Below are 7,095 nucleotides of genomic sequence, written 5' to 3' on the forward strand. Positions count from 1 at the left end.
AAAAAAAAAAAAAAAACCCTGCTGGGATTTTGATTAAAATTACATTATCTATAGATGAATTAGGGGCGAATTTATATCTTTATCATATTGGATCTTCCCATCCATAAAGATGTCGTGTCTCGCCAGTTACGTAGGTCCTCTGTGATCTCACCCAAGACCAAGAGTAACCACGACAAGAATAGTGACATGCAGCAAAAGGAACATGCTACAGTTCGCAGCAGACAGATCCCGTAAACACCCTGTTATTAGATTTATCTCGTTGAGGGAAAGGGCTTTGTAAGTAATATTGCTTTTTTTTTTATTTTGTTTGTCAACTTTTCATTGCTAACATACAGAAATGAATGATTTTTCTATCTTGATCTCCTGTTGTCTCCCACAACCTCAATAAAGTCACTAATTTATTCTAGCAGGGTTTTTTTGTAGATCCCTGGGGATTTTCCACACAAACAACAATGGTATCTGCAAACAAGTACAGTTCTATTTCTCCCTTTCCAATCTGTGTGTCTTATTTTGTCTTCTTGCCTTCATGCCCTGGCTAGGACTTCGGGTACGATGCTGAACAAGATTCTGGATGCTGAGTGGACATCCCTCACTTGTCCCTGATCTTAGGGGGATGGCACCCCACCTCTCACCACTCAGTAGGATGCTCACTGACGGGTTTGTGTGGATGCCCCCGAGCAGAAGGAGGGGCTTCTCTTCTCCTAGTTTGCTCACAGTTTTTTTTATCATAAATCAATGTTGAATTTTGTCAAATGCCTTGTGTGTGTCAATTGCTATGATTATACAGTTTACCTTCTTCAGGCTCTACTATGGTGAATTATACTTATTAATTTTTTTTTAAAGATTTTATTTATTTATTTGACAGAGAGAGAGACAGCTAGAGAGGGAACACAAGCAGGGGGAGTGGGAGAGGGAGAAGCAGGCTTCCGCCGAGCAGGGAGCCCAATGCGGGGCTCGATCCCAGGACCCTGGAATCATGACCTGAGCCGAAGGCAGGCGCTTAACGACTGAGCCACCCAGGTGCCCCTATATTTATTAATTTTTAAAACAAAAACAACCTTGCATTTCTCGGACAAACCCCCACTTGGTCATGGTGTTGTCTTCTTTCCCTATTGTTGGATTCAATTTATGAGTGTTCTGTTGATGATTCTGCAGCCATGTCCATGAGGGACATGTGTCCATGGTCTTCTTATGCTGTCTCTCTCTAATTTTGTTATCAGGACAGTACAGGCCCCATTATGTGAATTAGGAATTGTTCCCATCCTTCTATTTCCTGGGAGAGATTGAATAAAACTGCTCTTCTTTCTTCTTTAAGTCGTTTGGTAGAATTCAGAGTGAATAGGCCTGGATATTGCTTTCTCAAAAGTGTTTTAACCACAAATTCAGCTTCTGTAATAGTCATAGGACTACTCAGTTTGTCTACTTCATCCTGGGTGAGTTTTGATAATCTCTGGTTTAAGATAAATTGATCCATTTCATCTAAATTGCCAAATTTATAGGCACAGAGTTGCTCACAGTGTTCCTTTACTGTCCTTTTGATGCCTGTGGGGCCAGCAGTGATGGTCCTTCTTCCACTCCTAACATCAGCAATTTGAGTCCTCTCTTGTTGTAGCTCTTTCTGGACATTTATCAATTTTATTGATCTTTTCAAAGAATCCACTTTTGGTTTCATTGATTTTCTCTATTTTTGTTCTCTATTGTCTCTGTACTGTTCTGTTTTCAATTTCATTGGTTTCTGCTCTTTATCTTTATTACCACTTTCTTCTGCTGGTTTTAGGGTTAGTTTGTTCTTCTTTCTCTTGCTCCTACATGTGGAAGATAAGATTACTGAATGGAGACCATTCTTCTGTACTAATACAAGCACCTGATGCTATCAATTTCCCTGGAAGCACTCATCAGCTGCACCCTCCACCTTTTGATGTATTTTCATTTTTGTTCAGTCCAAAACATCCTCTATTTCTTCCTGAGGCTTTCGTCAGAAACCAGCACAATAGGTTCAGGCCACAGTTTCCAACCAGCCTTCTATGGGTTGTCAAACCCGTGCAGAACTATTCGGATCCCTCCTGCATGTGATCCACCCAGGGCAACCCTGGGATGGGGTTGGTGTATCCAGTCAGTTCTCTGGGTCTTTGGTACAGCAGTTCAGGGTCAGACTCAGGCATGTGCAGCCTGAGGGTTAACCCTGCATTTCTTAAACAATGTTATGGGGTTGTTTCCCGAGCCCCTCCCTCTCCGTGGCCTCCCCAGACTGGTCCAGTTCCCTGGGGCTTCACAACCCTCGAGCCAGACCCCATTGTGCTGCACGCTTCTGGCAACAAACAGTCCCTGAATCCAAGGCCACACAGTAGGAGGACAGAGTGGTTTCTTTAAAGAGCGTAGGAGTGTATCAAAAAGCTAAAGTTCTCATCTATCATTATTGGAAGTCAATACATAATATCTAAAATTGATAAACTAAGAAATAGCAGTAGAAGCATAATATTTGGAAACAAAGTAAACACCATAAGTCACAGCTAAGGGTTGAAAGTGGCTGCCTCTGGAGATATAAAAGTTTTTTAAAAGACAATTACTTGGAAAAACACAGGCGTTGTTTAAGAAAGAAAACAATCATAATACACTACTTACTTACACAGGAAATAACATTGAAATAATCATAACACAAACCCCCAAGTTTACTTAGCCAAAAATTATGGGATGTTTCTAATATTTATATTTTCCTCTGATTAATATCTGCCACTTCCCCTTAAGGGTAAGTTCATGGGATCGGGGATGCTTTTCCAAGGGTACATATAGGTGCTCAGTAGAAGTTCACTGAATGGACGAGTACGACACAGAATGGCCCGGGTGGGGGCAGAGACGAGGCACACATGGGCCTCCACACCGTCTGCCTGGACAGAGGCTGACGGTGCTGGAGAAGACAAACGCAGCAAGAAGCAGAGGAGGAAGCAGAATTAAGTTTCTGACCAGTTTTGGTTCATTATTTTAGGTTAGTTATAGATGCTTAGAATAGTGGTCTCAACCAGGGGCAATTCTGCCCTCGGGAGACATTTGGCAATGTCCACAGACAACTCAGTGTGTTGCAGGTGGGGGCACGCTATGGGCATCTAGCGGGTAGAGGCCAGGGCTGGGGATAAACATCCTCTGAAGCACAGGACAATCCCCACAGCAAAGAATTATCTGGCCCAAAATGTCAGCAGCACTGAGGTTGAGAAACCCCAATTAGAAGTGACATTCCTTGTGAAAAATGGCAGTATTTGATATATTTGTGTCCTCAAGATAGTCAAGTCTTCCAAACACTTATCCCCCAATACAGTTTACACACTTAGAAAGTGAAGGGAATGTCATGGCATGACAAGGCTAAAATTAAAAAGAATAAATATTTAAATACATACGTATATACATACCAAGAGGGAGAGAGAGAGGCAACGGCTTCAGGATCTCTAATGGCAGTTTTACAATAAGGGCTCAGACTAGTCCGTGAGGGAATGCAGCAAAATGCGGTCCCATAATGAGACAGTCCGTAATAAGAAAAGCTGCACAATCAGCTGTTCCCTTATCCAGGTCTGCAAAGCATTACCCACATCATAAATAACAACACTGAAAATAACGTTGTCGCTAGGTCAGCACACAGACGACTCACTGAAGGGCCAGGGACGGTCCCTTCACCTAAGAAAAATGAGACAGGTGAGCAGTAAAAGGCTCCTCGCCACACCGTGAGACAGACGGAGCGCGGTTCAGGAGCGCGGGCAGATCCAAGCACCCTGCATGCGACACTGGGTGACGCTGGCATCGGGATGGGCTTCCGTCGCCAGCAGCACTTTCCCGTGGTACCTGCAGCTCCCTGGGTCCCTGCCACCCATCGGGCAAGGCTGGCAGTGGCCGGCAGAGCAGAGCCTTCGCACACCCTTCAACCGGCCCCGCCCCCCCGTACCTGTCTTCTCTACCAGGGTTCAGAGAAAGTTTCATTCCAAACATGGATTTTTAAACTCCTGCTGTGGCCTGCCCTCCATGCAAAGCTGGAAGGAGCCAAGGGCCAGCAGGCACGAGAAACTAGTCACAGAGATGAGCCAGGCTTGACTCCCACTGCCCGGTGCTGACCACGGCCCTGGCACCGCACAAGGCTCATCCTCCACATGGACACGCACAGCACAGAAGTGGACCCTGTTTGCACAGCGTGTACAAATAAAAGCCACAGGCCCTCTGGCCATCTTGCGAGACTGATGTGTGAATGGGGATGTCCTAAGCCCCAAGATAAAAACCCACCTCAGTTCACAGCTGACGTGAGTCAGCAATCATGCTCATCCTTTAAGGGCACATCCATGAGATGAAAAAATTCTGCTCATGACACATCCACAAACCTAACTGTCAACTTCTGGTTTTGAAAATGTATGAACTTGCTAGAAGCTCACGGGCAAAGAGTCATACTCACAAAGTATCTGAACAACTTACCTCTTCGGAGCTCATGCTGGCCGGGGGTACTTTATAGACCAGACAGCGCGAGGGGTTGGGCCGGATCCCACCCTGCAGAGGTAAGATCACCTTCCCGGAGCCGGTTTCCAGCAAGGGGTTCCAGACAGCCCAGCGAACCATGTGCATACACGCCACGCTGGATAGAGAGGTGACCGAGGCTGCCTAGAAGGGAAACAACGCACGTCGGTGCATGACTTACACGAGACCCACCTTGCAGATGTCACGAGGGAGCAGTTCGGCCAGGCAGGGTCACGCAGAAGGAACCAGAGCAGGAGGGCACGACACAGAAGTTCGGAGGGCAGGGAAGTAGCCGCCCACCTTGAGACCCCCCTGCCAACCTAACCAGCACCCTCTCTTCTATGGATCTCCCTTCTGGCTCAAGGCAGCAGCGGCTTTTCTTTTAAAGACCGACACCATCCTTTCGACCGCCGATTCCCCGAGGCTCTTTGTGCAGATCTGTAAGCACGCTGTCTCTTGCCCACATCTACCCACATCCATTAGGAAAACACTAGGAATGACGCTTGGTGTTAGTGATAATGAAGGATGCACGTGGAATTCAATTTGGTATTATTCACACACATTTTCTCCAGCTACATTTCCGCTCATAACAAACGGTACATTTCACATATGTGACTCTGTGTACCTGGGAAACCGGCCAGGCCCAATTTTCTGTGCCGTTCCTTCTTCCGCCTTCTCTATCACTGGCCAAGTGAAAGCAATGAAGACACTAAGGAAAACCTGGGATTAGGGAAAAGTCATTTTCTCAAATACGGTTTCAGGCTTGACTCAGCATGTTTTAATGGTACCATTAAACTTCATCGGTTCACTGAGAATTACGAATAAAGCCACACACAGTGAGACTTGCGACGGCCGCCGTGCGAGAGGCACCGTCAGACACCCCGGCTCCGCCGAGCCCCCGACTGGCAGAGGCCGCAGGCTCCCCGGGAGGCAGCATATCAGGACTCCAGGAAGGCCGGCTCTCAGCCGGAGGCCACAGGGCCCTCGGCAAGCCGGTCGGACTGGGAGCCCAGCAAGGCGCTTTCCAGCCCCAGTGCACAGCCGTCCTGACCAGAGTCACACTGAAACAGTCCAGCCCCGGGGTCAGGAGCCACCCCACCTCTGCCCGCCACCTGGCGCTGGCGGTGACGCTGGTGATGCGGGAGGAGAAAAACCAGAAGGTGTAGGCAGTAACCGGAGCATGAGCACAGCCTTCCGCCTCCTAAGGCCCTCCTCACGGGCAGCAGAGAGCTGTCCGCTCCCCTCTGCGGTGAGGACAGAAGAGGAACGGGGTGACCCCGTCTGGTCCCTAGACCACCAGCCACATCTGCTAAGCCAGGCAGCCCTCCCCATCTGGGCCCCGGGCACAGGGAGGGTGGGCAGCCTGGAGGGGGGATTCACACTCCTGGAAGGAAGGGAGGCCCATGCCCCATCAGGGACGGTAAAAGACATCGTCCCCAAGGAGAGAGAAGCCGAGGGGGGCCCGCGGACACGGGCCGTGTCGAAGCCACAGAAGAAGGCCAGGCTGCAGCAGAGCAGCTGGGGCTCCCAAGGGACCCCGCTTACTTGGGGGACGGGGGTGAGCTGCCATGCCCTTGTCACGGCCAGGATCTGCCCAAGGCAGATCATCACACACGCACACCAAAGGACTCTGGCTGGAGCCCAGCATAGAGGGCTCGATGGTCAGCTAGGCCACGGCGCAGCCGAGGGAATGTGCGGGCAGCGCCCAACATGGAAGAGGAAGGACGTTCGTCTCACCCCAGTCAGGCGGTCCTGTTCCTCTGCCCGACGGTCTCCCGTCCGTCCTGCTAGATCCTCAGTCACAGGGGGAGAAATGTCCAGAGTTAGCATCTGGTCTTGAATTAATTCCTCTTCCTGAGGCCCCATCATAAATGGACCAACCTCACTTCAGTGGGGCCTATTCTGAGCCAAACTTCAGCTCACAGGCTAGGCTACCACCCCATCTGCCCTGGTCACAGGGGTGAGCAGGGACTTGGGTCCCTGCCAGTTCAGTGAGATCACCACCACATCCTGGAAGTACAAAGAACCAGCAAAGTAAGAAGCCTACGCATGTGACTCTGCTCAACACTTCCAACACATGCCAGATACCTGCTGCTCCCCATCCCGTTAGCTGATGACGGTGACATCAAACTGTACTGACTGCAAGTTGACTCTAAATCCACTGCTCTTTAAAAACCAAATTACTGGGCGCCTGGGTGGCTCAGTTGGTTAAGCAGCTGCCTTCGGCTCAGGTCATGATCCTGGAGTCCCTGGATCAAGTCCCGCATCGGGCTCCCTGCTCGGCGGGGAGTCTGCTTCTCCCTCTGACCCTCCCGACCCTCCCCCCTCTCATGTGCTCTTTCAGTCTCTCTCTCTCAAATAAATAAATAAAATCTTTTAAAAAAATTTAAAAAATAAAAATAAATAAATAAATAAAAACCAAATTACTGATGGCACTTGGGTGGCTCAGTCGGTTAAGCATCTGCCTTCGGCTCTCGTGCTGTCTCTCTCTCAAATAAATAAATAAAATCTTTTTTTTTTTAGATTTTATTTATTCATTTGAGACACAGAGAGAGAGAGAGAGAGAGAGAGCATGAGCAGGGGGAGAGGCAGAGGGAAAGGGAGAAGCAG

The 7,095-nt window shown here is 48.8% G+C and overlaps 1 long non-coding RNA gene across 1 annotated transcript; it reads right to left on the bottom strand.

Moving 5' to 3' along the window:
- Positions 1 to 9: 9 nt before the first annotated feature.
- Positions 10 to 6,988, bottom strand: LOC145718204 (uncharacterized). The gene is made up of 3 exons (XR_014141649.1): positions 6,223 to 6,988; positions 5,111 to 5,205; positions 10 to 4,629 (listed from the first exon to the last, which is right to left on the bottom strand). It is a non-coding gene; the product is annotated as an uncharacterized LOC145718204 (long non-coding RNA).
- Positions 6,989 to 7,095: the final 107 nt, after the last annotated feature.

Source organism: Leptonychotes weddellii, unplaced genomic scaffold (genome assembly GCF_054177405.1).
Source record: "Leptonychotes weddellii isolate Sample4059 unplaced genomic scaffold, ASM5417740v2 HiC_scaffold_1208, whole genome shotgun sequence".
Classification (NCBI taxonomy): Eukaryota; Metazoa; Chordata; class Mammalia; order Carnivora; family Phocidae; genus Leptonychotes; species Leptonychotes weddellii.